General features: G+C 31.1%; 1 long non-coding RNA gene across 1 annotated transcript; it reads right to left on the bottom strand.

The window, feature by feature from the left end:
- Positions 1-9,090: 9,090 nt before the first annotated feature.
- Positions 9,091-18,032, bottom strand: LOC143043443 (uncharacterized). The gene is made up of 7 exons (XR_012968393.1): positions 17,918-18,032; positions 15,904-15,962; positions 14,143-14,294; positions 12,378-12,511; positions 11,790-11,992; positions 10,914-11,002; positions 9,091-9,108 (listed from the first exon to the last, which is right to left on the bottom strand). It is a non-coding gene; the product is annotated as an uncharacterized LOC143043443 (long non-coding RNA).
- Between the last annotated feature and the right edge of the window lie 2,222 nt (positions 18,033-20,254).

The raw sequence follows: 20,254 nt of genomic DNA, 5'->3' as shown, positions 1-20,254 counted from the left end.
CTTCTCAATATCAATGATTTTCACGGTATCATTAGATTTTAATAGATGATGGATAAAGATTCAACAATATTAACATACAGAACTATATGGTATAAAAGAAGAAAAGGTGTTCAGTAAATCATATATATCACCTAATGATATGGGTGGATTGTATAGATTTGCCGCAAAATTATTTATTCTGATTTAATCAAAGACCGTATCTTTTCAAATAGATTTGAATTTATTCAATTCACTGCCTAGGTCAGCGATTTTATGTGGACGATTCAGAAACCAAATATATTATCTTCCTCAATTGATTTCTACAGTGACTTGTTAAATAGCGTGAATTTATCATCCCTAAATAAAGCATTGACCCACAGAATAAAAATCTGATCCAGACTTTTCTTTTTCATAGTATGAAGGAAGATCCAATAAGTAGAGGAAACAAAACAAAAACCAGATGCTACGCAGGGTGCAGCTTTATACGACCGCAGAGGTTGAACCCTGAACGGTTGGGGCAAGTATGGACACAACATTCAAGCTGGGTTCAGCTCTAAATTTGGATTGCGATTAAATAGTTGACACAGCATAGGTTTCGGACACAGAATGAATGTGGTCTAATGAACTTAAAATATTTTGTTTGCCCTTTGAGCAATTCACTAGGCTGTTGAATATTAATCCTCTCAAAAAAATGTTTGAAGAAATTTTCTTTTTATTTATGAAATCTGAAATGAGAAAAATTTGTCAACAATAAAAACAATATATCTGCATAATTTGTTTACCTACAAGTGTTGGTTTAATTATGTGCCTATTACACTGCTAACGATTAAATGGTTGTTAAAAAAACTTTGCTTAAATTCATTTGTGGTGAGACAAATGTTTCAAATGACTTTTGTGGTCAAAACGTTTGCCACTAAATTGTTCAGCATTTAAAAAGAAGGAGAGCACACAATGGAATTTGTCAGACAGTATAATAATTTATCTATTTTAGTTATAATATTTGCATTTTATAACATGACATGCAAATAAATATATGACATGAAAGATTGCAGAGTATGGTCGACATTATAGTTTTGGTTGTAACATGTATACAGGTCTTGAGCTTTAGTATTTCCTGATTCTTGAAACAACATATCCCTTAAAAGTGTTATCAAAATTAAGAAATGTGGAATGCATGAATACCAATAAGACAACTATCCATTATGTATAGAGCAAAGGCCCAAAATGTTACCGTCCCTTTACTCAGTATCATTTCTTATGCAAAGTTAGGTTAATGTTTTTTTTTAAAACTAGTACCTGTATAAGTTAACATAATTTAATCAAATAAATGGAGAGCAAACTGGAGGATTCCTCTTTGTTAATAACATAAGTATAGTTCTTTCTAGGAACACTTTTTAAGATGTATCTGTGACAGACATTTAAAAACAAGCAAGAGCACACAGTGAAATTTGTCAGCCAGTAAAATAATAAATCTACTTTAGTTACAATATTTGCATATGATATATTTACCATTACATACATTGACAACAGGTGTTCAAAATTTTAAAAAAATAGTCTTTTTAACATACTATGTATGATGAAGAAAGTGTATTTGAAGGATTTTAAACATTGAATAAATTAACAATGAACAAAAGACAGATAGTTAAAAAAATTCATGACCACAATTATTTCAGCCAATCCCATATGATCATTGATACAAGGTTTCCATTTCTACGATTGTAAAAATGAACTGGCGTAATGGGGAGATAATTTTGACAAAGTAGAATCCGGACTGAATATATTCAATTGTCATGTCAAAGTCCTCTTAGAAAGTACATTCTTCCAACATGTCCAAGATTATTGATTAAAATAATCCCCATCTAAATTGTTTCTTTTAAAAGATATGCAAATATATTATCTTGTAAAAAAAAAAAGGAGGCAGAAATTAATGCAAAAAGAGAGAAAAATGAGAATAGTTCAAACAAAGGTAAAGCTACTTAAAAACAGACAAAGTGCATCATCAAAATTCCTAAAATATACCCAAATATTCACGCCAATCACAAAAAGAACCCTGCTCTAAAGAATCAGTATTTATTAAGTCAACAATTTCACACTTCTCATTGTGTCAAGCCCCTCAAATACATGTCAAGTCTAACAATAGTTGATAGATGGTGATAGCCAGCTGACACCTTTCCGCCTTATGTCTTAAGCCACAATACAATTGTATCGACATCGGACCTCTTTAATCACCTTTTTTGTAAACGTTATACACCATATCAATAAGCTTGTTTACTCTTCACTTATCGGAAGGATCCTCTTTAAAGATTTAAATAAATAACAATGTGGTCGAATTGCTACTCGGCTAATACTCAGATAAATCTCCATCTTTTTCAATTCTGAAAACCATTTACTATATTTATTAAGAGAGATTAATGGCAGGTCATCAATTCACGATATAAATATCTGCAAAGTCGGACACCTTCATAACACTAAGCAGACCTGTATGTATGTCCTACTTTCTATATTCATTCAAGCAATACTTTTGCCGCCACTAGAATTACTAGGATTTCCTCGATTCCCAAGAAACCGAAGATTTCTATTCACATCTCGGCAATAAAACAGATATTAACATCAATCGACCAGCAGGATGTTTGTATATCGGACATATAAATAGATTACGCTTGTTTCACACGATAATGCCTTGTATACAATACATCATAACTTTTCAAAAATAAAATATACGGACTTTAAACTACAATATTTAAAAGGATTTTCATCATCTTTGTAGATTTTATAGATTTTCCTTTCTTTTGAAATCAATGATTTTTATTTCTCAAATTTATTTTAATTCACTTTTTGTCTAATAAATCATAATTTTATTACAGACAACTGTCTATTTCTTGAAATACAAACATAGAGCAAGCCCAGACCCACTTTACCAAGGATTTGTCTAAACCTTGAAAACAATCTATGTTCATTGGTCTTGCATATCATTTAAAAAAACACAATGTATGTACATTTGTCCTGCGTATCATTTAAAAAAAAAGTATTTAAAGATTTCAACTTTGTCTTTCCTATAGATTTAAAAATGATTAATTAAAGTCACAAGAAACGAGTGACCAGTGAAAAATAATGTTCCTCCAATTCTTGAACCAAAGCATACAAACATCATAAACTTAGTCTTCTGTGCACGAATTTATCATTTTTTCGCATAAATTTCGTATAATCATCAATTTTTTTTTCAATCGGTCAGTGTTGTTGTGAAAATATGGCAGGAAATTAAAGTTCGTGTTTTGAAGCCGAAGTTTAAAGATGGTCACATGTTTGTCAACAATCAACAAAAAAGCATGGAAATTGAGCACATGTTTAACATGTAAATTCAGATAATAGTTTATTTTAAGGACATCCATGCGTATTGCGATCACCGGATTTTTACGGGATGGGTCACACTGAGGTCACTTTGCATATGGAAAATATGTTGGGGGAATTGCTTCCTGGAAGGAAGCAATTAAAATAAAGTAAACTTCTTCTAAATATGAATATATTAAAGAATTTTCTTCAGAAAAAAGTATATGTACATAAGTTTTATAACAAAAACTATCCATTGAGTTATAAAAAAACATATATGCCTTATTTTTTTTAATTTGAGGTTTCTTATGACTTTAACTTCTTTAGTTTACCGGTAATTTTACAAATATTTAGAAGTATACTGACAAAATCAGGCAGGTATGTATGTTTCACATAAAGTTTCTTTTTACAGAACAGAAATGGTGCAGCTTATTAGATGCCATTTGGTGCATTTCTTGTATTTGACATGTAAAGATGAATTTTAAGTAAAGTTCTTTAATAATTAACTAAGTGGTATGTTTCTGTATGTTAAGTGAATTAGATAAAAGCCTAATCTTTCGCATTCTTGTACAGTGAAACCTGATTAAACCGGACCCTGAATAAACCGGTTTCCTGTCCATTCATGAAAATGAAAGTCCCATTTTTTCCCCTTCAAAGTCTTTGTTAAAATACCCTTTGTAAATCGGACCCTGTGTATTCCAAATTCCGGTCTAATTATGCAGTCCCAATACTCTTTATTTCATTAATCATAACCTGTCAAAACCGGTTTGTCTAATTAATTTCAATGATCGATATGCAATCAAAACATATTTGTTTATACAATAGTGCTTTTTAGGATAATCAATTAGTCAGGTGTTAAACTGTGAACTTACAACCGGACAGTAGTGAGCTGTTTTATTTATTAAAACATTATAAACGTGTCAATTAAACAAAAAGACACATCGAATATATCTCGGATTTAACTTGCGTTGTAAGTTGGATAAACAAATTTAAATCGCGGAGAAAGACATTTACCAAAGTTTACCACGTGATTTCTAAATCCTGGGTTCCCTGTTGTGAACCCCTAAACAAATGACTTTGATAATGAAAAAACACCCGGATGACAACAATGAATGGGTATTGTACACTGTACGACAACGTTTCGATAGTGATGAAATTACGTTTGATTATATTCTGGCTTTTTAATTGGCCATTCCAATGTTTCAAATAAACGATCATGGAAGTAAATCGAAACTATCGCCTCACAATCCCAAACAACGCGAGAATTATGATGCAAATACAAACAATGAAAAACGAAGTGAAAGTATTTTAATTTTATTTTATCAGATATAATTTACAATCAAAGAGAACTTTTACATGCAAAATATCGGACGTCACCAGTCTTTAACTTCCGGTCAAAACGGAAACCTGAATAAACCGGCTCACTGTCCAAACCGGCCCTTTTTCATAGTCCCATAGCCGGCCGGTTTATACAGGTTTTACTGTATTTCAGTAATTTTATTTTAAAAAAGTAGTGTTTATCTCTGTCACTGATCATTGCAGAATCATATGTGCAACCCTTTGCATTACTTAGATATAAGAATATGTGATATGAGTGCCAATGAGACAAGCATTACTTAGATATAAGAAGATGCGGTATAAGTGCCAATGAAACAAGTATTACTTAGATATAAGAAGATGTGGTATGAATGTCAATGAGACAAGAATTACTTAGATATAAGAAGATGTGGTATGAATGTCAATGAGACAAGAATTACTTAGATATAAGAAGATGTGGTATGAGTGCCAATGAGACAAGAATTACTTAGATATAAGAAGATGTGGTATGAGTGTCAATTAGACTAAGTATTACTTAGATATAAGAAGATGTGGTATGAGTGTCAATTAGACTAAGTATTACTTAGATATAAGAAGATGTGGTATGAGTGCCAATGAGACAAGAATTACTTAGATATAAGAAGATGTGGTATAAGTGTCAATGAGACAAGAATTACTTAGATATAAGAAGATGTGGTATGAGTGTCAATTAGACTAAGTATTACTTAGATATAAGAAGATGTGGTATGAGTGCCAATGAGACAAGAATTACTTAGATATAAGAAGATGTGGTATAAGTGTCAATGAGACAAGAATTACTTAGATATAAGAAGATGTGGTATGAATGTCAATGAGACAAGAATTACTTAGATATAAGAAGATGTGGTATGAGTGTCAATTAGACAAGAATTACTTAGATATAAGAAGATGTGGTATGAATGTCAATGAGACAAGAATTACTTAGATATAAGAAGATGTGGTATGAGTGTCAATGAGACAAGAATGTTTTAGATATAAGAAGATGTGGTATGGGTGCCAATGAGACAAGCATTACTTAGATATAAGAAGATGCGGTATAAGTGCCAATGAAACAAGAATTACTTAGATATAAGAAGATGTGGTATGAGTGCCAATGAGACAAGAATTACTTAGATATAAGAAGATGTGGTATGAATGTCAATGAGACAAGAATTACTTAAATATAAGAAGATGTGGTATGAATGTCAATGAGACAGGCATTACTTAGATATAAGATGTGGTATGGGTGCCAATGAGACAAGCATTACTTAGAAAATAAGAAGATATGGTATGAGTGCGAACGAGACAGGCATCACTTAGATAAAAGAAGATGTAGTATGAGTTCCAATGAGACCAGCATTACTTAGATATAAGAAGATGTGGTATGAGTGCCAATGAGGCAAGCATTACTTAGATATAATCAATTACTGGAAGTAACTAAAAGGTCAGCTGATCATGAAAACTCATATTTTCAATGAAATATAAAATGATGTACAGGTCAAGATTTCACCCATTTGAACAGTATGTACATCTTACAATTCTATGGACCAAAATATAACTTTAGCTCATGCTCTCATTGAAACAGTAATTCAGTGGGTGACCTAATAGTTATTGTTTAATGCAAGTCAATGAACTGTGAAATTGAGGTCAAAAGAAAGAGACGTCTATCAGTCTGACATAGACAACATAAAAAATTCAAGTTTCATTAAGTTATAAAACAATTTCCCCCTATAGTTGTAAGTAAGAAATATAAAAAATTAATGAACTGAATCTTGATATCCTGATATGATAACTTTCTTTCAAAACTCTTTGTGCTTTATATTTAGCAGTGTTCCTGCTTGTAAGTACAACTTATAAATAGAAATAGAAATGTGTTTTGATTACAAATTTAACAGGCTGTCATACATTATCCATGAAAGAAAAAGCCAAAGATCATTTATAATTTTGAAATTGTAAATTGTATCACTTTATATCATTGTAAACAAATGAAATAATATATGCAATCCCAACATCAATTAAGACAATTAATGACACAGCAATGTAACTTTCGAGCTTCAAGTTCCAAAAACTTGGATAAATTGATACACAAGTTCTGTCATGAATGCTTATCAAGACATAATACATTAGAGTGATCAGCAGGTGTTCTCAAATAAGTCGTACTTTACAATCGTCAAATTTCACATCCCATGTCGATTTCGAAAGGAAAACGACACTATGTCAATATATAAATGTCTCGGTCAAATCATTGGATGCTTCATCTTAACCTTTTAAGCGAAACCTACCATTATTCCGTATTTAACTGTATCAGGTCACAATGACTACATACAGAGCTCTTTTGTTCTCCAGTTTGTAAAAGATCACTTTTTGTAGTTATAAGAAACCCTAAACCACTTGAGTTTTAACCTTATACGGATAATATGTTTCATAAATTATTTTCTATTTTCATGCTCAGATAAATCTACACAAATTTGGTAGTTACATTAAACACATTAGATTTGGCTTATTTCCCTAATGATATTTAATTGTAGCAGAACCTAGCATGCATGCCATGCAACTTGAGATGTGGACCTTTAAAATGGAAGTGTGAGTAACATTAGGTACATATCCTTCTATCAAAAGGAGTAAACAAAGTTCTTTAAGAAGCACTTTGAATGTAGTGGTGTAAATGTATATAAGAAAATGTTGTTTGTTCTGTAGTAATACCCCTCTACAACGAAATTTGTTACATGCACACGTATAAAAATTGTGTTTTTTTTTAAATTGGGGTTTTTATCCAACACAATCATAGCTTTGGAAATTGTTTTCAATTTAGTCTTGTTTAACTGTATACATATATATATATATTTTATTGAGAGCCCAGGTGGTCGTGTGGTCTAGCGGGACGGCTGCAGTGCAGGCGATTTGGTGTCACGATATCACAGTAGCATGGGTTTGAATCCCGGCGAGGGAAGAACCAAAAATTTGCGAAAGCAAATTTACAGATCTAACATTGTTGGGTTGATGTTTAGACGAGTTGTATATACATTATGTACACAGCCATGTATCACCATCATTGATGGCGATCCGATGGATACATCTGTTGTAGGGTTGTCACTGACTCAGACGTACTTATGAATATAATTATTTTCTGTGACTGTATCTTACATTAATTTGTAGGATCCTTTCCTATAGATAATTTAGCTGATCTGTAACAATAACATCTTCATGCCTTATATATCATGTACTGTAGTACGCCGCTAGATTAAAACTGACGTGGAAAGGTAACACATGCCCACCGAAAGCTCTTTTATTGAGAGCGCAGGTGGTCGTGTGGTCTAGCGGGACGGCTGCAGTGCAGGCGATTTGGTGTCACGATATCACAGTAGCATGGGTTCGAATCCCGGCGAGGGAAGAACCAAAAATTTGCGAAAGCAAATTTACAGATCTAACATTGTTGGGTTGATGTTTAGACGAGTTGTATATACATTATGTACACAGCCATGTATCACCATCATTGATGGCGATCCGATGGATACATCTGTTGTAGGGTTGTCACTGACTCAGACGTACTTATGAATATAATTATTTTCTGTGACTGTATCTTACATTAATTTGTAGGATCCTTTACTATAGATAATTTAGCTGATCTGTAACAATAACATCTTCATGCCTTATATATCATGTACTGTAGTACGCCGCTAGATTAAAACTGACGTGGAAAGGTAACACATGCCCACCGAAAGCTCTTTTATTGAGAGCCCAGGTGGTCGTGTGGTCTAGTGGGACGGCTGCAGTGCAGGCGATTTGGTGTCACGATATCACAGTAGCATGGGTTCGAATCCCGGCGAGGGAAGAACCAAAAATTTGCGAAAGCAAATTTACAGATCTAACATTGTTGGGTTGATGTTTAGACGAGTTGTATATATATATATATATATATACATGACATCCATTTTTTAATTAACTATGGATTCATAATTATTTTTCAACGGTACCTTTTTTTGTCGATTTAAAAGGTATAGGTAAAGCACAAATTTAAATGTTCAACTAAGTACAAATATATCATAAGCTTGTATGCAGACTTTTGTAAAACTAAGAAGTTAAATATCCTCATCATTCTTAAATAATAAGCACTGTTTAATTTGTAAGGTTTATAAAATTTGGTTGAGGCAAACTAAAGTCATGGAGAACAGAAACAAATTTTGAGGACACAAGTATGCATAAGGGATGGCATAGAGGGAGAAGGGTTTCACTTAATGCCCCATATTATTCAATTCAATTCACTGTCAGCCATTGTTTCATATTATGAAACATTATATTTTAATCCTCAGCACCATTACTTTATTTAAGTTTAAAGACCACATGAAAATATTGTTACACATCTGATTTTAAAGATGGCAGTTATAATAGAACCTTCTCCTTTAGCTCTAATAGAATGAAAATACTTAGCATGCAAAAACTTACATTCAAACTTCCGATCATAACAACCTGCAAATTTCCAAAATGACTAATTCATAAATTGTAAATGCCTGGAAGCTGGATTTTATGTAAAAGAATTTTCATCAGATATCATAAATGTAACGGGAAGGATACAGATGAATGGAGAAGTCGAACAAACAACACATCAAAACTCGGACAACTGATAAAATCACCGATTTTCATCACCTCGGGTTCCAAATGATACACAGCAATCGGTACTTTATACAACTTAACCACAGGGAAATTATAGTAAATGTTGATAATTACATTGTAACTTGTTTGCTTTTATCAAATCAGATTTTCATTTTAAATCTCCAGTTGTAATATTTCAAGGGATAAATCATTTAGTAACGTTAATCATTAAATGCTGAACAGCAATAATACAATTATAATTTCAGTAAATTAAGCCAATCATTCTAGAAAGATTTGTTTTTTATTCTATGGTTAATATACAGTCAAACCTGATTAAACCGGACCCTGAATAAACCGGTTTCCTGTCCATTCCGGCCGAAAATGAAAGTCCCATATTTTCCCATTCAAAGTCTTTGTTAAAATACCCTTTGTAAACCGGACCCTGTGTATTCCGAATTCCGGTCTAATTATGAAGTCCCAATACTCTTATTTACATTAATTATTACCTGTCAAAACCGGTTTGTCTAATTAATTTCAATGGTCGATATGCAATCAAAACATATTTGATAATCAATTAGTCAGGTGTCAAACTGCGAACCTACAATCGTATAGTAGTGAGCTGTATTATTTATTAAAACATTATAAACGTGTGAATGAAACGAAAAGACACATCGAATATATCTCGGATTGAACTTACGTTTTAACCTCAGTCCTGGATAAACACGAAGTGAAAGTATTTTAATTTATCAGATATAATTTACAATCAGAGAGAACTCTTACATGCAAAATATCGGACGTCACAAGTCATTAACTTCCGGTCAAAACGGAAACCTGAATAAACCGGCTCACTGTCTAAACCGGCCCTTTTTCATAGTCCCGTAGCCGGCCGGTTTATACAGGTTTTACTGTATATATATTATGACAACATTAGAATACATACTGTTAAAAGGTTGATATGCCCACTCCTAACAGAGGAATCAAAACTATGGTTGTACATGTATCATAAAAAGTTTAACGTAAATTTTAAAAATTTGATGGGTTTAACAGATTTCAATTAAAACTTATTACATCATCTCTGAATGTGAATAAAAATCAAATGAAAACAATTACAAACAATTTGGATAAATAAAAAGTTTTTTGATAGAATAAAAGAACCTTAGTGAGCGCGCTCACATACCCCACGCCCCTACATTGTCACTGGACAAATAAAATAACTGTAAGGCCTAAAAGTTATATCATAATTTCCTGTTGATATGCACCTATACATAGTATGTCCTTATAATCTAAAAGGTTTCATGAAATTCTGTTGTAAGGTTTCAAAGGAGTTTTGATGACAAACTGTTGCAGTAGTATATTGAAGCAAATAAGTTCAAAGGGGCATAACTCCTAGAAAAAAACCTGATTTATAATTTCCTGTTGATATGCACATCTACATAGTATTGCTCTTTTTCATAATCTAAAACATTTTAATATACGCACTGAAGTATACCAATTGTATCACTTACTAACTGGGAACAGTTCTTATGTTACCTTCTAAGGTCATTGCCTGCTATAAGAACCATAGCTGTAACATAATACATTACCACAAGAAAATGTAATCATTTCCAAATAAAACATATATGAAAAAGATATATATAGTTGGTCATAAAATATCACACTACAATAAATTTTTATGATGGTACCTTTAAATCTCAGTCAGTATTGGCAGCAAGCATGGAGTTCATTTGGTTGATTTCCACTTTCATGTTCACCTGTTTTATTATGACCAGGCCTACAAATATAGTAATAAAAGAATATTTCATCTTCGGTCACATTTAAAATTTGTTTTGAATACCTATTATTACAATTATGTATTTGGAAATAAAACAATAATCAGAAAAGTGGTTGCTTTATGTTTAAAAAGTGTGAAATAAATATTATTATTAATAAGTGTTTCTCATTTCTAGTTTTTTTTATATAGATTAGACCTTTCGTTTTCCCTGTTTGAATGGTTTTACACTAGTCATTTTTGGGCCCTTTATAGCTTGAGGTTCGGTGTGATCCAAGACTCAAAATTGAAGACTGTACTTTGACCTATAATGGTTTACTTTTACTAATTGTGAATTGGATGGAGAGTTGTCACATTGGCACTCAATACCACATCTTCTTATAAATCGATGTATGAGTAAAGATTGAGATCTTCCTAATTTATTAAAAAAAAAATCATAATAAAATTGTATTTTACAAACTTTAGTAAAAGAATCTAGGTATGAATATCATTATTTTCTTTTCAGAAGTAACATGTTCAGCCAGATATGAAAGACAGAAAAATATTACAACCTTTCATGAAATCACGAACAAAATGAAAATTCAATTGTTTTCCCACAGCAGTAGATCTTCCAGAAAATTTTGTGGCTGATTCAAAACCATGAGAAAACCTAGTATGTCAGTTTCCAATTAAAATTTCCACAATTAGTCGGAAGTGTACTGAGTCAGAAATACTCGATATATTCAATACGAATCAGTTTGAGATATTTAAAATTCCATGAAACAATTTTATGTAGGATTATAGTATTTACTGTTTTAAATACAATTCATATGTAATAATCTTAAGATGACACTTTTTCAATTAAGTGCTCAACCCAGTCATAAAAAATCCAGCAGTGTCAATCAGAACCAGGAACAATAAGTTACAATCTATGGACGTCAGGCTTGCTGTTACCCATCCTTCCATCACGGAAATCTATATCGCCATGGAAACTAAGAGGTTCAGCATCTTAACCTTCAAAAGAGCACGACATGAGTTCAACATTTTTCGTGGTTTATGGTTTGTTGACCTGTCATCAGTACTGTAGGATACTTTTTCAATTTTATATAGCTTAATCAAATATTTAAAAAGATTAATAAATAGACATTGAAGTAGTTTAACATGATTTATATATATACAACTGTAAACAAAAATCCATGACATTTTTGTGATAAAATGTTAATCTTAAATTTCATACAATTGACCTTCTACTATATGGTGAAGAATTTCATGAATTGCATGTAGTAAATAACATTAAAATTCATTTCATCATTACTTGTTTACAAGTATGAAACATTTTTAAGTAACTTATTTAAATAAAACTTTTTTTAACATATATTTTGCTATTGCTGAAAGTCACCTTGAAACTGGTGCACATCTGTTCTTCATCATTTCTGACTTTTTAATGTGACATTAAAACACAAACAAGACTGGAATTCGGCTCTCAATACAAAGGTTAGGGACAATAAACCACAAAATTATTCTGCTAAACACCTAAAAAAGAAGATATTTACAACATAATTTGAAGGAAAGAGACTGAAAAATGTGATTAAGAAATCCAGTGGACACACACAAGATGTGTAAATGAGGCACTTGACCACTGAGTCAACACAACAAAGCTATCATCTTCCGGGATGACAATTGAAAGGACTATAATAATAGCTAAAAACAACATTAAAATGCATGAAATTTCACCTCTTTCATCTACTCTTTTATCATGCATCACTTTCTATTAAAAATGAAATATGATTTCTTTTGTTCAGACAGGCTATCAAAATTTGACGGCAGATTAGCACATGTGGCTGAATGACAATTTCTCACTAATTTCTATGTTAATGAAGACAGATGCAGGAGACTGCACATGTTTTAGTCGGTCCCTGTACATTATCCAGTATCCATTTTAGTCCAGAGGCTTATTATGGGCAGATGTCCAGTCCAGTGGACATTAACGGACAAGATGGTCAACAGGATAACTGATTTTATGACATGGAAAGATACAAATGTAGTAAATATGAGTGATACATGTTTGTTTTCTCTAGCGGGTCACTGTGATCATCGTTTTATAATACTTTTATCAATGACCATCTTATACTGTCGGTACAAACAGATTTCACTCCATATTTAGCGAAAAATTTAAAGAATTGATACAACTTTTATGTGGTCACAGTTTTGTCAACTCTATCAGTTTAAATTCCATTTTAACCATTATTTTCATTTGTCAGATGAAAGTTTGCATAATGCATAGTGAATTTTTTAACTATGCTAGATTTTACTACAAATACAAACTAACAAATTATGAAATAATGTGTTTCTATTAGCATTCAATATATAGGGGTTATGGCCACACAACATTTGTCAATGGAAGTTTAAGGCAAGCAACAGTTAATCTGATATACAATCCTTATATAAATTTTTTCAAAGTAAGGAGTGAAGGGCTTGCCGGACTTATGCCATCAAATTCTAAAGCATACAAAATACAGTTTAATTTTCTTCACTTATAAGCATAAGTCAAGACTTTTAACTAAAATGAAATACAAATAGTCGACATTTTTCTAGCCAGGGTACCTTTAAGGCACTAGTATTATTCTAATTTAAAAACTTATCAATGGAAAATTCTAAACACTAAACAATTTTTTTGTTTTATTTTTAAATTATCCTCTGAATCATGTACATGTAATTCTTTTCTTACATCCACTATCTTTAGTACATCTCAAACTACAAACTTCCGAAATCTAAATATGTATGTAAACTTTTGTCATCAGCATTGTTACATATCATTCATTTCAAATCAAGAAACAATTTTATGGCAATAAACCAAGCCATAAACACGTTCATTGTCGTCCAAACACGTTTTTAGAACAAATATTCAATATTTTATTGATAACTATAAAACCCATAACAATGTGGTCATTTGAGTGCATTGTTACAAAAAATCATTTTTAAGCAATATTTTAATAATAAAATTTATACAAAGCAAAAAATAACTGTTTTACTATAATACAAGACAACCCAAGCAAACACCTTAAAAGAATTATTTACGACTATTTCCATTATTTAATTGACGTAACAAATCGTTTAATGATGCTGCGATATTAGAGCATCACATTACATGACCATTTAGATACCTGATAACAATGAAAATGAGGCTGTCAACGATCGTACAGTATGGCCTATTTTGACATCAATTAGGTTCTCTTCCTTTTTTGACGTAACCTTCTTTCATCTCTTACAAGTACCTGTTGGTTTCGTCTCCTGTTACCTTTTCATGTCTTGCTTTCTGAAATTAGAATATGTAATAAAACATGAAACTTAATTACTATTCTGAGCACTATAGATTACATTATCTTTATCTAATAAACAATAATTTATGTCGTTATAAATATGTACCAATGAGAGAAGACTGACAGGCAATGCTTGGCATATAACTTCCATATTGTTATGCAATTTGTTGATGTTATATGTGCAGTGACAGAAACTGCCTTCCATTATAATAATAATTCTATTAACGTTGTTATTATGTTGTTTGGCAAACATATTGGTGGATGGTATGAAAATGTGCATACTGAAGGCGCAAGTCAGTAAAAATGGTGCATGACCATTGCAATATGAAAATATTTTGCCAATGTTCTATACATGTAGTTTAAGTACAACTTACAGATTTGCTAAGACTAAGGGGAGGGGGAGAGTACGTTTGACCATTCCTACATTCTGTATGTGCATGTCCCTCATAAGTCAGTAACCTGTGATTAAGCGGTTGTAGTTTGTTGCTGTATACCATTTTGTGATAATTGTTTTTGCTTATTGTCTTTTACATAATTTATAGGATGTTGCTCTCTTGTTTGAATTATTTTATGTTTGTTGTATCGGGGCCTAAATATAAAATGGGTTTTGCATATGGTTGAAGGCTGTGCAGTGACCTATAGTTCTTAACTTCTACATCTGTTCTTAAATATTCAGATTATAATCATACCACATCTCCTTATTTTTAGATACCATGCTAAATAAATCCGCAAAAATCACTCCTTTACCAACCTTAGATACCATATGGAATACAAATTTAAAAAAAATCCTATTCAATAATGTATCATTCTTTTTTCTCTCAATATCACTATCAATTCATCAAGTGCTCTCTTCTATAACCTCATTTGATATCAAGACATCTGAGAGTATGGTGTTTGCCATGGTAAAAATATCTGGACCATTATTTCAATTAAAAAATTCCTGTTTGTGATGATAATGTCTGCTCAACTGAATACAATATCAAAATCACTATCTCAATTAATATAACGTGGACATTATTGTTCCAATATCGGATCGAATCACCAGTTTAATGTTTCACATAGAATGATTATATTTCAAACAGAACTCCTGCATTTTATTTATTTTAACCAGTAAGAGATGTTTATTTAGCTTAGCACTTTTCAAAAGTGACAAATCAAATGCTGTCTAGATTGCTTGATTGCTGCTTGCTTAATGTTCAGTGGCAAATATGTCATGAATATTTAGACAACTATGATGTCTTTTGAAAAAGAAAGCTATTAAATTATGTAGTCTAAATATATATTAACAGTAACATTTTGTTCATTGTCACACTCACAGTAGTCTTAATACATTTCAGTTGATCATGCCTTTTGTTCAACTCGAAAAACCATTAATTTTGCAAACGTCCCTTAATTTAATTGTTGGAATTACGATAACACTAACAATATTTTCCAGATTTTGTTAATTAAAGGCTTTATTCATTGATTTGTTTGTTGCATTGTGATGGTGCTTCATTGTCTGTGGTAAATGCATGCACTCAATATCTAATAAACATACATGTATTTGTCAACTTTAACTTTTAAAACTTTGTACATACTTAATAATTTTATTTAGGTCAATATCACCTGATTTTGTAATAGTATATTTTCAGCTGAGACACCTCCTCCTTTGCTGGGCTATAAATCTGAAAAATATATCATACAGTATGAATACATAGCATGCTGGCATGAAGCTTGCTACCAAATTTCAGAAAGTTACTGAGAAATGTGCAACAAAAATTTCAGGGGACAGAGAGAAAATAAACAGACAATAGACAAATGAAAATCCTTTGTTTTGGCATTGTTTGTGTTGCCCATTCTCTATAGTTATTATGTTGTGTTCTTTTTATTGTTGTAATTTTTTTCAGCCATAGAGTTGTCATTTTATATTGACTTTTTTTTTTTTTGTAATTTGTTTATTTTTGACATTTTATATTGACTTACCGGTACTAGTTTAAATGTCCCTTCAGAACCTAAGACTTTGCCTCTTTCCTCTAATTCTATGTCATCATGCGATACCAAAATTTCTATTTATAATTAAAACAGTGGCGGATAAAAAAAAATCATAAGGGGGGTCCATTAACCACCGAAGAAGGAGCCCACTCTAGCCATGCTTCAATGATTCCTTAAATATTAAACCAAATTTTTCCTACAAAGAAAAAAGAGGGGTGGGCTTTGTAATTTTTTTTCAAACATCCCATAGATCAAAATTTTCATCTTAAATTATATACAGTTTCATCATGGGTAGCCATAATTATTGTTGCATGAATCCAGAAAATATAGGACAAATATCAATATCTTCTTGTTCCTTTTTCTTTTACAGATTTTTAAAAAAGATCTTTAAAGACCTTTAAAAATAATTTTGATATTTCTAAAGATAATATCTGGTCTTGATTTATTTTCAATGTATCATGTTAAACAGCCTTTCATGATGATAACATATTATAGAATTGTTGATAGTTTCATAAAAACTGTAAACAATATCAGTTTAGCAAATGACCAATTTTTTTTACCTAAATATATCTTTAATCTATGAATAATTCATGAGCTTTGAGAAAAGATTTGAACTACACTTGTAATATGTGTTTTCAATCATCTCCCGTCAATAAAATGACAATTTTACATATGTTTATTTCTCTCTTATCTCATGTTAAATCTTTGTGAAATTATACACTTGAAAGGCACATTTATTACAATTTTCTCTGCTTCAAAAATTTCTATTTGAAAAAAGTGTTTCTTAATATACCTCGCTTGATCATTATGCTTTCATACAACTCTGGTTATGCGATTTTAATGAAATTTTCCGTGCATAATGGGGACATCTAATTCAATTAGGTTACCCCCAATGAACAAAGTAACACAACATTAAAATTGTATTTTAGTCATTTTTAAAAAGTGGTGTTCCAAAATTGAATTTTTACTGATATTAAATGGCTTTTATTGCAAGACATTACATGATTCAATGATGAAAAGATATTTATCAACATTTTTTAAATAAAGTGAAATATATAGATCAACGCATAGCGGAAACTCATAAACTGTTGATACTTTCAGAAGAAAATAAATATCAATTTTCTTAAACTATTTTCCCATATGAAAACAACCACATAATGTGAGTGTAAGCATATTAGAGTAATTTGTGTAGAATTTATGTAATAGGAAATGTCCCAGTTTATAGCTTATTTACACAAGCATGTTTATTCCGTCAGGAATAAAACCCTTGGGAAGGACAGAGTCCAATGAAAAAGTATCAGCATTACAAGAACAAAAATTGTTTGAGCTGACCAAAGACACCAGTCCAACTTGTAATTTCATTGATTTTATAAAACCAAAATGGTATCAACTTCATTTTGTAGATGGAAGATTAGGGGAATGAACAAAGGTCACATTGATGATCCTTATATTATGGCAAAGCATTGTAAAATAATCCATGAAAAGCAAATAAAATATAGATTTTCAATAAGGAATGTTTTCCATATTTCTTAATATTAAAGCAGATTTTCTATAGCTAAATGTTATCCCCTCCACAAGCAACATTTGTTTTGTTACTTCCTAAGAAGAAATTTTTTTTTCATTAATGATTGCCAATTAGACAACTCACCACGACATAGACGTTAACAGAACTTTGGTAAAGATGATAGGGCGACTTCTATTATGTAGTGACGCCTTCAGTTGAAGTTTATAGTATCTTATATATAATATCAACCAATATCCTGTAAATTATAAAAACAAATCTTGAAATGGCTTTGTAACTTCTCTATTCACCCCACCCCGACCACCGATTTTAAAAAGAAGATATTTTGATAATTGGTATCAAAGAATACCATTGCTTACAATGTTCTTTGTCCAATTTGAGCAGAAAAAAGATCATTTGTAGAGGACCTCCCTAACATCATTCCTAGCAAGATCGGTTCAAATTGGTGTAAAATAATAAAACGCACATACAATCACATCTGTAATAAGATGACAGGTTAACTAACTTACATTAGTGCAAAAAAAAAATTAAAAAATTTCTTGCCAAAAACCAGATCAAAAACTAATTTCATAAGATTACTTCTTTCTAAGTTCTTATTTTTCAATGTCGAGAATACAAGTGCCGACTATAACTATCTTTGAAGATTTTCAAGGTGGTCCAGACTACCCAATCTTGACACAAACACAGAATCTGTCTATTCTAAAAGATGTCACGTAGTCTGTACATTTTCACTGTCAGATGTCAGCGGTCTTCATAGGAAAACGTTACTTGATTGCATAATTACAGAGACAACTGTGAAGGTTGTTTTTTAATCCTTTAAACTTACAATTTGTCCGTCTAATTCAAAAGACGATTTATCAGATCAAATGGGTTAAAAATGTTTCTAAAAACTCAGGTACAAGGGAACAAATTTAAACTTCCCATGTAAAAAGTTTCTCTTTTTTAGTCATTAGATCATTATCTTCCAATTAAAAAGATTGGTAAAATAGATTAGTTAATAAAAGATTTAAATTATTACATTTAATATCTACCGGTAATCTTTCCCTCTTTTCAAGGTACCACCCATTTAATAGAATCTTTTTAAAAATTTTGTAATTTTCATTTCATCTACACAAAAAAATCAATTGTAAGCGTTGGATCGCATTCAAGTGTCATGAAACTTGTCAGGGCCAAAGAAAGCAAAAGTTATAGTGTAACCCAGTGATCGGAAAATCAAAAGATAGTATCATGTAAAAGAGTTACTTTAATATCAAAATTGTAACTTAAAATATATATATGCACCTAGATATGTCACTTTTGAGGATTATCTGTGTTATCTTAGGTGCACATAAGTTTTATTTTTTATTTTACATATCCTTAAAGGTCATAAATAAGGATTTGCCAATCTTCAGCCTTAGGTCAATAACTTTTTTTCTAAATCAATTCAAGAATAGTTTTAAATCTGTAAAAAAAGATTTATATATTTTGTAACTATGTGGGACTTTTTAACATTAAAGGAAAATCAATTTAGGGAAGCTCTATATCATATTTTATATTTTGTAAAAGAAGTGTTTTTTAAAACACTGTAACCTGTGTAGGAAGCATGTTTTAAGTTCGAATAAAACAAAACAAAATTGATTACATAAATATAAATAAGATAAACAAAACTTATTTTCAAACATATCCCTCTATTTGTTTTTAGCCTTTTCAACTTGCAGTGATTTATTATTGAGTTTTTTTTAATCTAATTTTTTGATGATGTAATCAAATAAGAAATGATTAGTGTTTGACGTATTCACATAATTTTTCTATTCATTAAGTCAAAAACCATTTTCCGCCCAATCAAAGGGGATGTTTGTCCTCTATGCCTCCATATTATTTCACTTTGTTGAATTTAGTGTATTGTTACACTTTGTTTAATGATGCATTGACCAACTGAATTGATCAACTGCCTATTAAGAACCATCTTATTAATAATAATATCATATGTGCAAAGCAATGTTAAATCTCAGATAACTATTTAATATCACAAAAAAAGACAAAATATACTGTTTAAGGTTTCATATTTTCCTGGGATTTATCAATAATTTCAAAGTTTAAAGTTCCTAGATATGTTTTGTTTTTATGTTTTTTTCTTGTTCCCAACTCTTGCCCTCCTTAAAGATAAAATTCACTCAAGGAAATATTTGCAAGATTTTATCTTGGCATAGTTAACAAAAAATAAAGAGCTCTGCCATAAGAATAAAGTCCAACAACTTGGAAATAAAAACTCTAAACTTATCAAAAGTTCATGTCAATAGATATAAACAAGGCACTAGAGTTTGATGCAAATTCTTTAAAGTATTTTTTGAATTATTGTCTGTCATGTTGACAACGGACTGACAGACAGGTGACAAAAGGTGTACCATAATACCTCCTGGAGAAGGGCCCATTAAAAAACCTTCCAATAATTACTACCGTACAGTACTTATGTTTCAAAACACA

This window comes from Mytilus galloprovincialis, chromosome 8 (assembly GCF_965363235.1).
Source record: "Mytilus galloprovincialis chromosome 8, xbMytGall1.hap1.1, whole genome shotgun sequence".
In the NCBI taxonomy this organism is placed as follows: Eukaryota; Metazoa; Mollusca; class Bivalvia; order Mytilida; family Mytilidae; genus Mytilus; species Mytilus galloprovincialis.
This window is presented reverse-complemented; position numbering and strand designations above follow the sequence as displayed.